This window comes from Pogona vitticeps, chromosome 3, assembly GCF_051106095.1.
Source record: "Pogona vitticeps strain Pit_001003342236 chromosome 3, PviZW2.1, whole genome shotgun sequence".
Lineage (NCBI taxonomy): Eukaryota > Metazoa > Chordata > Lepidosauria > Squamata > Agamidae > Pogona > Pogona vitticeps.
The window spans coordinates 78,510,225-78,523,408 of NC_135785.1; the positions used below are offsets into that span (position 1 = coordinate 78,510,225).

A 13,184-nucleotide genomic window follows, 5' to 3' on the forward strand; every position below is an offset into this window, starting at 1 on the left:
TTTCATCATAGGGCTTGGTTTCTAGTCCCCTGATCATTTATTCCTATTGCCCTCCTCCGAACCTGTTCTAGTTTGTTTGCAGCCTTCTTAAAGGGCACAGTACTCCAGATGAAACTAAACCAGTGGCAAATAGAGGGACTTTAGTACTTCATGTGATTATGATAACTAATGCAATCTAAAAGAGCATCTGCCTTTTTTGCAGCTGAATTGCCTTGTTGGCTTATATTCAGCTTGCGAATAACAGCAATTTCTGTTGCTATTAACAGACTTTCTTTTGGGAGAAAAAGACTTTCTTTGGGGAGAAAACCAAGCTAAAAGTAAGCATTGAGCACATTACCATTTCTTGTTGTATGAATAAGCAGCTGAGTTCTTCTCTGATGTGAAATGTGACCAAAAGATGACTTAGCACAGTTTTGTTTTGGATGCTATACTACACCCCACTCTCAACATAAGTTTGCAGCAAGAAGTGCCTTTGACTTGAAATCTTGTCAGTTTGAATGTCCAAACAAAAGAAGCATTTTCTTTTGTGTTTTAGGAGTAACTTTTATTTGCTCTTAGCCCCACAGCTGCCACCAAAACTGCATTTTTGCAGATTTTAATCTCACTTTACAATTTAGGACTCCAGTTTATGTTTCAAATACCAATTAGTGATCTGTCAGTTCAAATATTTTATGTACACAAGAATTATTTACATCTAACTGTTCCGACCATGCAGGGAAGAAATTAATCAGTCAAAATGTTCATTTTCCTGATTCACATTGAGGGTCAAAGATGAAAGAAATGCCATTTAAAATCTAATCAGTTCTGTCTGATATTTCCAGGCAGGAAGAAATATAATTTGTCAGCTAGCCTCTAATTCTATTTATTATTAATGAATATTTAACAAGAGTGCATAACAAAAAAGCTTTTCTCCCCCTACAACCAGACTGGATTTCCAAAGGGCTAATCTGTTGAAAGCACATAATTATTATTTTTTGCATTATATTTAAAATGCTTTTAATATTAGTTTTGGAAGGAAGCAAACACTGTGGTTTAGTTAAGGGAACCCCAAATCTTAAACGTTTCCTTCCACATCATACATCAGTGAGGCCTGATGATAAATAACGCATAGCATAAAATGTGTAAAATATCCTAGATGAAGTTCAAACAATACCATTATTTGATGAAAGTTTTCCAACTGACTGAGTTAAGTGATAATTGTCTAAATTGTGTTTGTGCTTCTTGTAAATTCAAATCCAGATTATAATGATCCCTAATCCAATTACTTGACCACAAGCCAAAAAGAATAAATGGTGAAAATGATACCCATATTTAGTGGGGTCAGACTTTGGTCCCTGCATAGCCATCTGTTTCCTGGGCTATCCCAATTTCCTTTTTATTTAAATGCTTTCTTCCTTTATGACTACTTTGTAGAAATGACTACATGAAATGCACTGACATGCATTAACAAGCAGTGTTTCAAAGCTTGTTTGAATTCATATGTCATGTTTTCTACTTATCTGTCCGTCTGTCTTCTCTCTCTCTCTCTTTCTCTCTCTCTCTCTCTCTCTCTCTCTCTCTCTCTCTCACACACACACACACACACACACACACACACACACACACACACGATCTCTTTCTCTTATTGATTCATTTTTGACACATTATACTGGATATACTACAATACATAGTCCATTCCTTAATCCTGTTCACTTATTCTGACCTATTTTCATCACGCATATGTATCTAGTAAAGTGGATAGCATGCTTGGTTTGAGTGCAGAAGGCTGAGCTTCAAATTCCTATCCAGTAAAGCTGTCTACTAAATAGAATTCTAAGGGGAAAATGATGCTAACGATTGACCACCATTCCAAATGTGTTGTTTTCCGTTGTAGCCCTCTATATCTATAAAAGTGACTGTGTTTCCCCTATATAACCAAAATACCTATTTACCAGTATCATGTAATACAGAGGTTGGCTCATAGAATCATAGAATCACAGAGATGGAAGAGACCATAGGGGCCATCGAGTCCAACCCCCTGCCATGCAGGAACTCCATTAAAGCACTCCCAACAGATGGCCATCCAGCCTCTGCTTAAAAACCTCCAAAGAAGGACACTCAGGCAGCATTTTCCGCTGCCGACCCTCTCTGACTGTCAGGAAGTTCTTTCTGAGATTCAGGTGGAATCTCTTTTCCTCTAGTTTAAAACCATTGCTCCTTGTCCTACTGTCTGGAGCCATGGAAAACAAACCTGTCCCTTCCTCTGGCTATCATGTCCCCTCCTAACCTTCTTTTTGTAAGGCTAAACATTCCCAGCTCCCTAAGCCGCCACTCATAGGACATGACTTCCAGACCTTTGACCATTTTGGTTGCCCTCCTCTGGACACGTTCCAGGTTGTCAACATCCTTCTTGAATTGAGGTGCCCAGAACTGGACACAATACTCCAGGCTCAATAGATCAGTAAGTTAAGTAGCTGGCTGTGGTTGAGAGTTTGATTTCACACTGTGCCATCTCAGAGAAGAGACAGCCTGTGTGGCTTTGTGCAAGCTGCACAGCACCAGAGGCCCTTGAAAAGAAAGGAGTGGTTATTGCTTTTGTTGTTGTTTTGTTGTTGTTGCAGGGCATTCCGTTAGCAGTAGAGAATGGAATAATAATGATGAGAATGCTGCCTACACTTCTGCATGAAACAAAGCTGGTACGTGTCAAAGGAGACAAACTAGCAGATTAACTCCTTTATGAAGGCATTTTAAAAATTACTATTGCAGTGGTATCTTTTTGATATGAACACTGTGAGAGAAAGGAGTGAGGTCCTGAGGCTGATGCTGGTGTGTCCAAGAGAGACGATGGCAGAAATTTCTGTTCAGCTAAAGCAAGGCTGGACAAAATGTGGCTCACAGAGACATTTTGTGACCCCTAGGCAAAAGCAGCCAAACGAACAAAACAAAACCCTCAAACAATTATTATTCTGATCCTAGACGCTTCCAGGAGCAGCAGTACTTACTATATGAGCTGGGGTTGTCCATAAGGCCCACTCTCCCGCACAGTTGTAACAACAGTTAAAGGCAGTTCTTGGTTACATTTACCTTCTGCTAAAAATTTCCAGAAAGGCTTCTTGCAGCCCACGGAGGGGAGTGACTGCATAAATCTGACACACATCCTCAGCCCCCTAAACTCGACCACCCCTGAGCTAAGGAATACAGCTGTTTCACATAGTATATCATTTCACAGGATCTCATGGATCAACCTGGTGTGCATATGCACACAACAAAATTAATATATGTGAATTCAGTTTCAACTGTTTTGTTGTACAAAATATCCTTTGTGTAGGAAGTATTTTAGTTTGCTGTGACATGCAATATAAGGGACAAACTTATTGCAGTTGCTAAAATTACAGTGTTTTGTAGCAATTTCCAAACACAGGGCTTACAAACAAAATGTTTCTGTATCACTGACAAGCATTGGATTGTTTACTTTAGGATAGAATTAGCAAAAAGAGCCAAAGGTCTCAATCAAAATACATATGCACATATCACTCAAATATTCAGCACTATTTTAGTGCATCCACTGTTTCCTCTGTTTCATTGAGTACCAGGGACAGTGCCATATGTACAGTGGAGGCAAAAGCATGTATTAAAATTCAGTGTGAATAAAAATGTTTCTGGAAGTTGACAACTTGTATGACAACCTTAATTGCTCATAAATAACTATGCATCAACCTCTCTCCCAGTACTGAAGGCTAACTTGGAGACAGATGGAGTAAAATGGAGGAATCATAGAGGTAGCAACTACCTTTCTCCATTGTTAATGTCTCTGGTTTGTACCTCATTTTTCCCAGGACTCTGCAATGGGGAGGAATGGGGGCAGTTAGCTGCTAAGGAGAGATAAGATGAGCAGAGATAGACAGCCTGTGGGGAGTACAGAAGACGATGTGGTATTTTGCAGCTTTCTCTATTTGTCTCTGCAATTTTGTTCAACTTCTCAACAGTCAGAGCATGGCCCACATGCAGCTACGTTTTCAACATACAGTATATGTGATCAGTGGAACGGGTAATTAGATTCATCAAATCTGTGGTCTCTGTTGATAAAGTAGTCGTCTTCACATTTCTCCACCGCTGTCAGCCAAATAACACAAAATGAGCTGAACCAGTTCGAGAACCAGAGTCCTCTGATTTTTGGCAGATATTCTGAAATGAATGATTATTAGTAGTGTGCAACTTGACACACTATGAGAAATGTATAATTTCACTTTTAAAATCCATTTTAAAAATATAAACATATTCTTTTTTCTAATGGAGAGCTGTCATCAAAGTGCCCCATCCAAAATAACAGGATTTTGGCAACATTTAGCATATTTGTTGAACCAAGAAAGTTAAAGGAGTTTGGTTGTTCTGGGTTTTTCGGGCTCTTTGGCCATGTTCTGAAGGTTGTTCCTCCTGATGTTTCGCCAGACTCTGTGGCCAGCATCTTCAGAGGACAGCAACCTGTACTCTTAAAGGATTTTATTGGAGAAAAACTGAGTTGATCCATTACCCTCAACTCATGCCACTGGGATGCTTCCCTCTTCTACAAAACGTGAACCATGAGAGGGGTGTTGATTGAACTTATTTTCCTGCTGTAACCTTGGATTTTATGGCTGGAATAGCTTTAAGTCAGACTCTTAACTTTCCTGTCCACTTACTCTTCCAATTCCATGCTTTCATTCATAACTTTTCCTATAATAGCAGAGTTTCCTATACAGTAGTGCCTCGACTTACGACCGTCCTGACTTACAACCATTTTGAGTTACGACCAGCTCTGGTCGCAAAATTTTACTTCGACTTGCGATCGGAGCTTCGAGTTACGACAGGAAAAAAGGTGGGGGAAAAGGCAGGGAATTCAAATGTACTAACCATTTGTTGGTCAGTGAAGAGGCTGCTTCTTTGTAGCTCTTTCACCCAAACGGTTAGAGTGAGTGCATCGAAGGAGGCTTCGGGCTGCCTGGTGCTGGTTTCTGCTTCTGAACAAGTACATTTACAGGGTTTTGCAGGGTGGGTTTGGGCTGGGGGAGGGTTATGTTTCTGTGCTGTGATTTTTCGGGTGTGTTTGGTGTGTGTGTGTGTGTTTTTGGAGCTCCAGTGCCTTCCAATGGGGCTTGCTCTGTTGTTTGTTTTGTGTGTGTGTGTGTGTGATTTTTTTCAGCCCCAGCACATTCTGATGGGGCTTGCATTTATTTTTGGTTTTTGCTTATTTTTTCCCCCGGCCCTGACATGTTCCAATGGGGCTTGCATTTTTAAAATTTTTATTTTGGTTTTTGGTGATTTTTTTCAGCCCTGACGCATTCCGATGGGGCTTGCATCATCATCATCATCATCATCATCATCATCATCATCATCATCATCATCATCATCATCATCATCATCATCATCATCATCACTATTATTATTGTTGTTGTTGTTGTTGTTGTTAGTGATTTTTTTCCCCCAGCCTCGATGCGTTCCAATGGGGCTTGCAGTGTTTTGTTTTGCTTTGTTTTGTAATTTTTCTCCCCGGCCGGAACGGATTAATCGCGTTCCAATGCATTCCAATGGGAAATGGTGCTTCGAGTTACAACCATTTCAAGTTACAACCATAATTCCAGAACGGATTAAGGTTGTAAGTCAAGGCACCACTGTATCTTAATAGTGTTTCTTTAAACTAAGAGTATGAGAAAGATATTTCCAGATTGACTGACTTCCATCCTAATTTATATTTTGAACTGCATCAAGAGCAGGGGTGGGTGCACTTAAAACTAGTAGATATTTAGTCAAATTGACAGATTCTATTCTTTGTTCAGGAACAGAGTAAGCACTGATAATATGTATCTTAAGACACATCAGTTTACATTTCGCATTTCTGTAAGTCTTTACAATGGACCTGTAAGTGTAAATTTTCTGCACATCACTTGATTACATATATATTAGAATAACTCAGTCTACAGTAGACATGTAAGCAGCAAACATTACGCTTTGTTTCAACATAAGCAAACTCATATTTTGCTTAATGCTGGGCAGAATCCTTTTGTGTAATCTTGTATTGGCATAATTCTGATTAGGCATTGGAAGCATTTAATTTAAAGCAATTTAAAGTTTCTTCTCCACCTCCTTTCAGGTTCTGAGGCTTCCTAGAGCTGACCTTTTGTCTGGGAAAGCTTTTGGTTGCCCTGGGATGGAGAGTGAGCTTTTAAAAGTTTAGAAAATGCTGCTGGAATTCAAGCAGCAGTCCAGATTCTCCTGGATCGGGGATGGGAAGCTTCTAATTACTTTAGGAAGCTTTTAATTACTTGAAATCAAATGCTTACAGCAACAGAGCTTGGTTATGCCATGGAAAGTTACACCAACAGAATTTTGCCCATTCTCTCCCTACAAATAAACAACTGTCCATATAGAGCTAGAGTTAATAGTAGACTCTTGTGTCCATAAAAACACAGTGATGCAGCACGAAAGAAAAACTTCTAAAATTCTTTTACATAAAACTAATGCATTGTTCATATGGCCAGGAAAGAAAAAAGAAAAGAAGAAAGAAAAATATAGTAATACTACATATTTTGTTTTAAAGGCATCATAATATGTATTTATAACATATAAATGCATATTACATATGAGCAAGTTGTTGACAACAGTTTGGTTCCTTTTTATTAATTTTGAAATGAAAACAAAAGACTGACCCGTTTTCCAAGCTAAATATATGTTTGTTTGTTTATTTTATTTGAAATATTTTTACCCCATCTTTCTCCTTAAAAGGACCCAAGACGGCTTTAATTGTTTGGTTGCATTTCCAGTTAGGAACCAATAAGAAAAAGTTGGGAAGAAGTAATTTTTTGTTTCTAAAAGCCCGTAACCTAAATCTACAATCTTTTATCTCTGTGTTTGACTTTACTCTTACCTGTTTAGGGATGGTAAATTGAGATTGGAGAAGTTTAAGGATAGATAGTAATAGAGCTGAAATTCAGATGCTCATAAAACTGAGGACATACATAATTCTGTTTTCCATTGGGGTCAATGTATCCTTCCTAAGCACATTTACCATTAGGATTTCCAGGGGCCAGAGTGGGGGCTTAACTTAATTAGTCTGCTGGCTTAACAAGCATCCTTATTCAGGACTTCTAGACATCAGTGATCTAACATCCTACTGTTTTTATGAGCCACACTTTTATAGCTTGTCCGTTTCTGATTTCCTTTAGGCTTATTGATGATACACACTCTCATACCATTTTGCATCTAGATTTTTACTAGTGTGTTGTTCATTTAGAAACCCCAAAGGAGTCACAACTTGCATTGTACTGCTTTTATCTGTATGACTTAATTTCCTGTATAAGCTCAAAAAGATGATCATGGACAGCAGCCAAAAATGACATCTGCTTTTTGTCATTTGCTTTAGTCGGCTGCTACTTTCTAAGTTTGTAGCAGTTGAATGCATACAGATTAATAATAACAGGGTTTGTTTGAAACTTTGGTCCACAGCACTTTTTATGAGTTTAAGAGATCATTAAAGCTAGTTTCAGAACTAAAATAATAATAATCCTAAAGTGCTTTATAGCCATATGTTATAAATACATTAATAATTACACTGAACTGTCAAATGTGCCTGTCTAGTTTGATGGGATATTTAAGGCACTTCAGATTTTTAACAGTCCCCTTTTAAAGGAACAGGCCACCGAGAGGGGATCAGTTCCTGATTCTCATCTCTAAAGGGAAACCCAACTATGTGCTTAGAAACTGTTCCTCCTATTCTTCTTCGTGGCCTCTGTGAATCACACTATGGGTAATCCGCGCATGCACGGAGCCTCGTCGGAATATTCTAGAGCTTTTGCGGTAGCAAAGGAAAATTCATTAGCATAGACCCCTCCCCCCTGGTATATGTATCTTGGCGCCAAGGCTCTCCCTTCAGTTTCTTTCATCCGCTGCGTTGAGAGCCTCGATTGTTGCTTCTGTGAGAAATTTGAAAACGAAAGTAGGAAAGTTATTGAACTTTATTTATTATTATTATCCTTATTATTTTCAAAACAAGATAAGCTCTTGTCTTAGGGCCGAAGTCCCCCCCCCCCGTTGTTTTCTTTTGAAAACCAGTTCTCAGTTCATGGCCTTTTCAGGCCCATTTAAAAGCTGTGTAGCCTGTGATAACAAGATTCTGCTCTCTGATGGGCTCCCTAAATGCCTTTTTTGCCTTGGTGAGGCCATCAAACTTCCTCGTCCCCTCACGGCAAAAACTTTAAACTCAGAGTTCTCGCCAGTCGCCTCTCTAGACTCAAGCTTTGACTCTGGGAGCAATCCCTAAAGCCATGGATGAAGCTGTTCCAAAGTGACAAATCAGCGCCCATCAGCTACTCCATCTTGTTCCAATCACCAGTAACCTACTTTGCCTTCCATATCAATGGTCAAGTGAGTGCACAATCCTGAACATTAGACGTCTAAACCCTTGATATTGACAACAGCCTCTAAGAGAAAACCGTCCATGGGCGCTTTCTCGGCACCGGAACCATCACCTCCGAAAAAGGCTAAGTCTTTGAAATCGAAGGTTTCCAAAGCCGTTTCCTCGACTCCACAACCACTGGAGTCTAGAAACCTCATCTACATCAGTTCTCTTTCAGATGAGGAGGCACTTCGATCCCATCAACCTCACCACTGCAGTTTCCTGAATGGGAACAGTGTGTTGATCAATTCACGGCTTCCCCTGATAGTCCACAACAATCCTTGGGCTCTCCGAGTGAGTCTTCACAAATTGCCTTGTCAGATATCCATGGCACTAAACACAAACAGAAACTGTGCCTTAGCCTGCCCCTGTAGGCCTACTACCTTGGCTTCCTGCACATCAACGAAGACACTAAGCCTATATGAGCATCTGCCTGCCTTCTCGTGGGGAAAGTGATCATGCTCAGCACCATCATTGGGATGCTTTTTGCCCTGATCAGCACCTAATGGAGAAGCCCGCCAAACACTATCAGCCAGTCACTCTTCCTGGCCCAGCGGCACTGCCATGATCGCTCAGGACCACCTGTCACCTTTTATCTGCCGGCACCTAAGATCCTCAACCAAGCTGATCAATACTCCTCAGCTCCGGCCATGTTGCAGCACTGGCAAGTTACTATTGAACCGCGAACACTCATCCTGCTCAGTGTCACTGGCGTCTGCCTATTCCACCATAGTACAGTGTGGTCCATTGATGCCTTTAGCACCTTGACAGCTGTCTCGACACCAACAGCAACCTCCAGTTCGACACGCCTTGATACCGACCCTTTCGATATTGACGATCCTCGATATCGAACACTGCCCACTGTTCTTGGTTTTTCAAGAACTCCCAGGACAAAAGTAAATGTCTCATAAGTGCTGATGATGTGGCTTGTGCTTTGAGATAGACTCTTGGGGCACATAAAACCTGATCAGATGCAGGAATGCACAACCAGAGTTACAAAGGTGATGTTCATGGAAATCTTCTCATCACACATGACTTCCCATCAATTGGCCCATTTTCCAAAACATTATACCATGTGAAATGGAAAGGTAAGAAAGGCAGCATGAAGAATAGCCAGTTACCTTATTACCATAGAACTTGGAATAATACCATTATTGCTGGCATCACAGTGATTTGCTCAGATTCATGGGATTACTTATGTACCCTTCCCAAAATGAAGGCATCCATCACACTTTTCATGGCAATGGAAATGACCATGGATTCATCAGTAAAAAGGGCATCCAGCCTTGTCAGGTCTACCATTGTAAAGATGAATTATACATATGTATTCAGCCACCCAAGTACAATACTTTGGCTAGTGATGATTATTTGGACAGGCTGAGGCTTAAAGGCCAGATGTTCCACTCCCACTAGGAACTAATTCTGAGGAAAAACTGCTAGATATTTCTGTTCCAATCAAAGATGTTGGAAAATGTAGAAAGCACTTCAGTCTTTCAGTAATAGACTTTATGTTTACAGCTGCTAAAACCTGGTTTATTTATAATTTGCCTACATTATGACATTTACAGCAAATCATGTTTCTGGCACTGACAAACATTCAGTCCTGCCTAAGCTTCCTAATATTATGTAGAGCTAATGAGTGAGGAGGGGAACCAGGGGTGAACTTGCTAACTCCCCTTCATTTTTAAAATTTATTCTATTTATATCCCGCCTATCTGGTCTTACGACCACTCTAGGCACTTACAAACATATCACTGTTCTTATCACCTTCCATGTGTCTGCCATGAAGAGCATTCTTTGTCTATGGAAAATTTAGCTGCTACATACTTTTATAATACCTTCATATGGCTACTGTCTCTTGAATGAAAGTCCTTTTTATATCACCACTTTGCATAGTTTTCAGATACCTAAGTAACATTTATTTTTATCCTTTCACCTTTTTTGCTTTGAAGAACATCTGTGTCTGGAGCTGGTTAATTTCTTGAAATATCAGTGTATTCTTCCAGCAAGTCATCTAGCAAAATTTTGCCATTGCTCACAAGCTGTGAGTAATGGCAAAATTTATCAGTTCTGACGACACAGCTGTGGTATCAACTGAACTTCAATATTAAGAAAATACAAGAAGAAACTAAAAGCCAGTCTAGGTGATAGTAAGAAAATGGGAAAATAAATTTCACCTTTCTTTATGGGAAGAAAATTCTTGTTGTAAAAAGGAATTTCTGAATAAATGATATTGACTAAGCTGCTCATTTAGCAGTTACATATATTTATTTAGGAAGCAATTGAGTTCATTGTGTTTCCCTCCTTCCACCTATGAGAAAATATCAATATATATTATTGACTGACTCATAATTAAGCCTCTGTAACAGATTTCAAAGAAGTGGTGAAAAGATCTTTGGCTGAGTAGGTATTCCTTTAGTTGATATGTATGCCATGATAGTGGTTTATGAATCTGTTCTCTACGAGCAAATCCAGCATCAACCTGCTCGTTTCATCCAGATTTGATTTAGAGTATTCTTGTATATGGATTGATTCAGTTATTTATTCTGCTCTGATCTTTTTCCTTCAGTATTTTTTCTTCTGTAAAAAAATATGGTAATGTCTTATACTGGCCTTGAAGCTTTCATTGACGGAAACATGTTTTTGACATTACTTAAACAGTAAACTTTTATTGTGCTGAGTTTCAATGTTTACATCCCTGATTCATTTGGAAAGAACAAATGCCAGTAGTGATAGAGATTATCTTACAAGTTCAGAAAAAAATCCACCACAAATAAAGGTAGTGAGGAGTATGGGCATGTGTTATAAATGAGAATGTATGCTTAAAAGTGAAATGTGCTGTTAAAACAAACTTAGAGAACAATAGACTGCAATTAGGTAGTGAAATACACAGCTACTAAGAGCAACTGTACATTGTACATTGTTGCCAATTGCAACTTATTGCACTTTGAGGATACAGTTACATCTGTTTCTCTGACCTCAAAAATAGGTTTATAAAAGACACCCATTTCTGATACTCACTGTGGCTATTTTTCTTTGCCATATGGTGGCTTATATGTCTAATGCCCAGTTGAGAATTGACTGCAAGGACAGATGGACCATCTGCTGAGTGTCAGATAGAAATCATTTTATCCATTCACGATTATCCTCCTACTTCCTACTAAAGAACATGGAACTGTGATTTTCAGATCACAGTGATACATTCAAATAAATTATCATGAAATCCGTCTATTTATCTGTCTAGCTATTATCTATAAGGAATTAATTTGCTGGCTCGTTCTGAATATTCACCTGGGTGTCACAATTCTTAGGAAGTAAAACATACTGTTCTGGTAATTCAACTTTTAATTCCAGTGCTCACTTTTCAAAACATTGCTTTAAAGTGACATTTTCTCTTGAGCTTGCAACAAATATGAGTTCTTAAGTTAAACTGGTTGGTTGAGGACAGATACAGTGCAAATTCTTTTTGAAGACTGACTGCATAGAAACAAGTGAGTCTCTATAAAACTACTGAAAGTCCTTATGTCTTGTTTCAAGGTTACAACACAGGGCAAAAATGTACATCTGAGCATGGATTTCCCATTTATTTCAGTGAACAAGGCACAGCTGAGTGCAGGTCTCTAGCAATGAAATGAAATATGAATAGTATGTTCCATACACACACTAGAATACTTAGGTTTAAACTGCAGTTTCAAAAAGCCTAGGAAATTGCCCCCAAAATTCAAGCTGGTAATTTAGAATATGACTTCAATATGCATGTCTTGCTAGAGTTAAATGATTTGTTCAATTCTTACATCAGCATGGACTGTTATGAATACTAATACTGATGTACCCCAAAATAAAGGTGTATCGATTGACATTACATCATTTTCAGAGTAATTGTGTGATTCCTTGTTGTAATGGAGTCTAGGGGAAAATAAGTATTTTACATAGTCATACCTTTTCTCTCTAAATTCCTTGCATGTGAGAGGTTTGCTTGTTTCTCTGTATGCTTTCCTGTATGCCCTGCACACAGGGCACATTTTAAAATCCAGAAGACAGCATAGAAAGAGACAGTTGGTTCATCATAGCCCCAAGAGACAGAGGAATGTCTGTGGTTGCATGCATTAGGGATTTAATGGATCAGCTGCCCAGGATTCATTAATTCCTCTCTCCATGGTGTATAAAGCAAAGGATGGGGGAAATGTCAAGGTGTATAACTACTAATTCATCAGCTTTATACTACTTTGACTGCCATAGCTTCTCTTAAAGAACCCTGGTTATTTCAGATGCTGAGAATACTCTGTTAGAAGCCTTTCACCGACTATGTTTTCCAGGGTATTCTGGACAAAGGATTTTTTAAAGAGCTCAAGCTTAGGTATTTATATACTCTTGATCTGTAAGATTCATGGCAATGATCTTCGGGCTGATAACCAAACTGAATGTGAAAATTGCAACATGCTTTTGTGCTGAATTCCTTGATTTTGTTTTTGGGACTTAGATAATATAAAGGAACAGTGGGATGAATCGCAAACCTCAAGTAGACTTTCCTTCATTGCCTCCTCTGTTCCATTGCACCCCTCCTTTGTCTTCCACACAGAGGCCGCCAGGAAATGTGTGAGATACAATGTAGCATGCTAAAACTGATGTCAAAGCAGAATTGCCTGCTGGTCATTTAAACACACCTTAGAATCAAATCTATGTCAAAATGGAATACTTTTCTAGACAAATTGTCCCAAGATAAAAAATCATAACAGATACTGTAAACTGTACAGCGAGTCCCACAACTCATTATGCA

At 39.1% G+C, this 13,184-nt stretch overlaps 1 protein-coding gene across 41 annotated transcripts in view; it reads left to right on the forward strand.

The window, feature by feature from the left end:
* JAKMIP3 (Janus kinase and microtubule interacting protein 3) overlaps window positions 1-13,184 on the forward strand; it is a 145,691-nt gene that overhangs the window by 127,221 nt on the left and 5,286 nt on the right. The window lies entirely within an intron of this gene.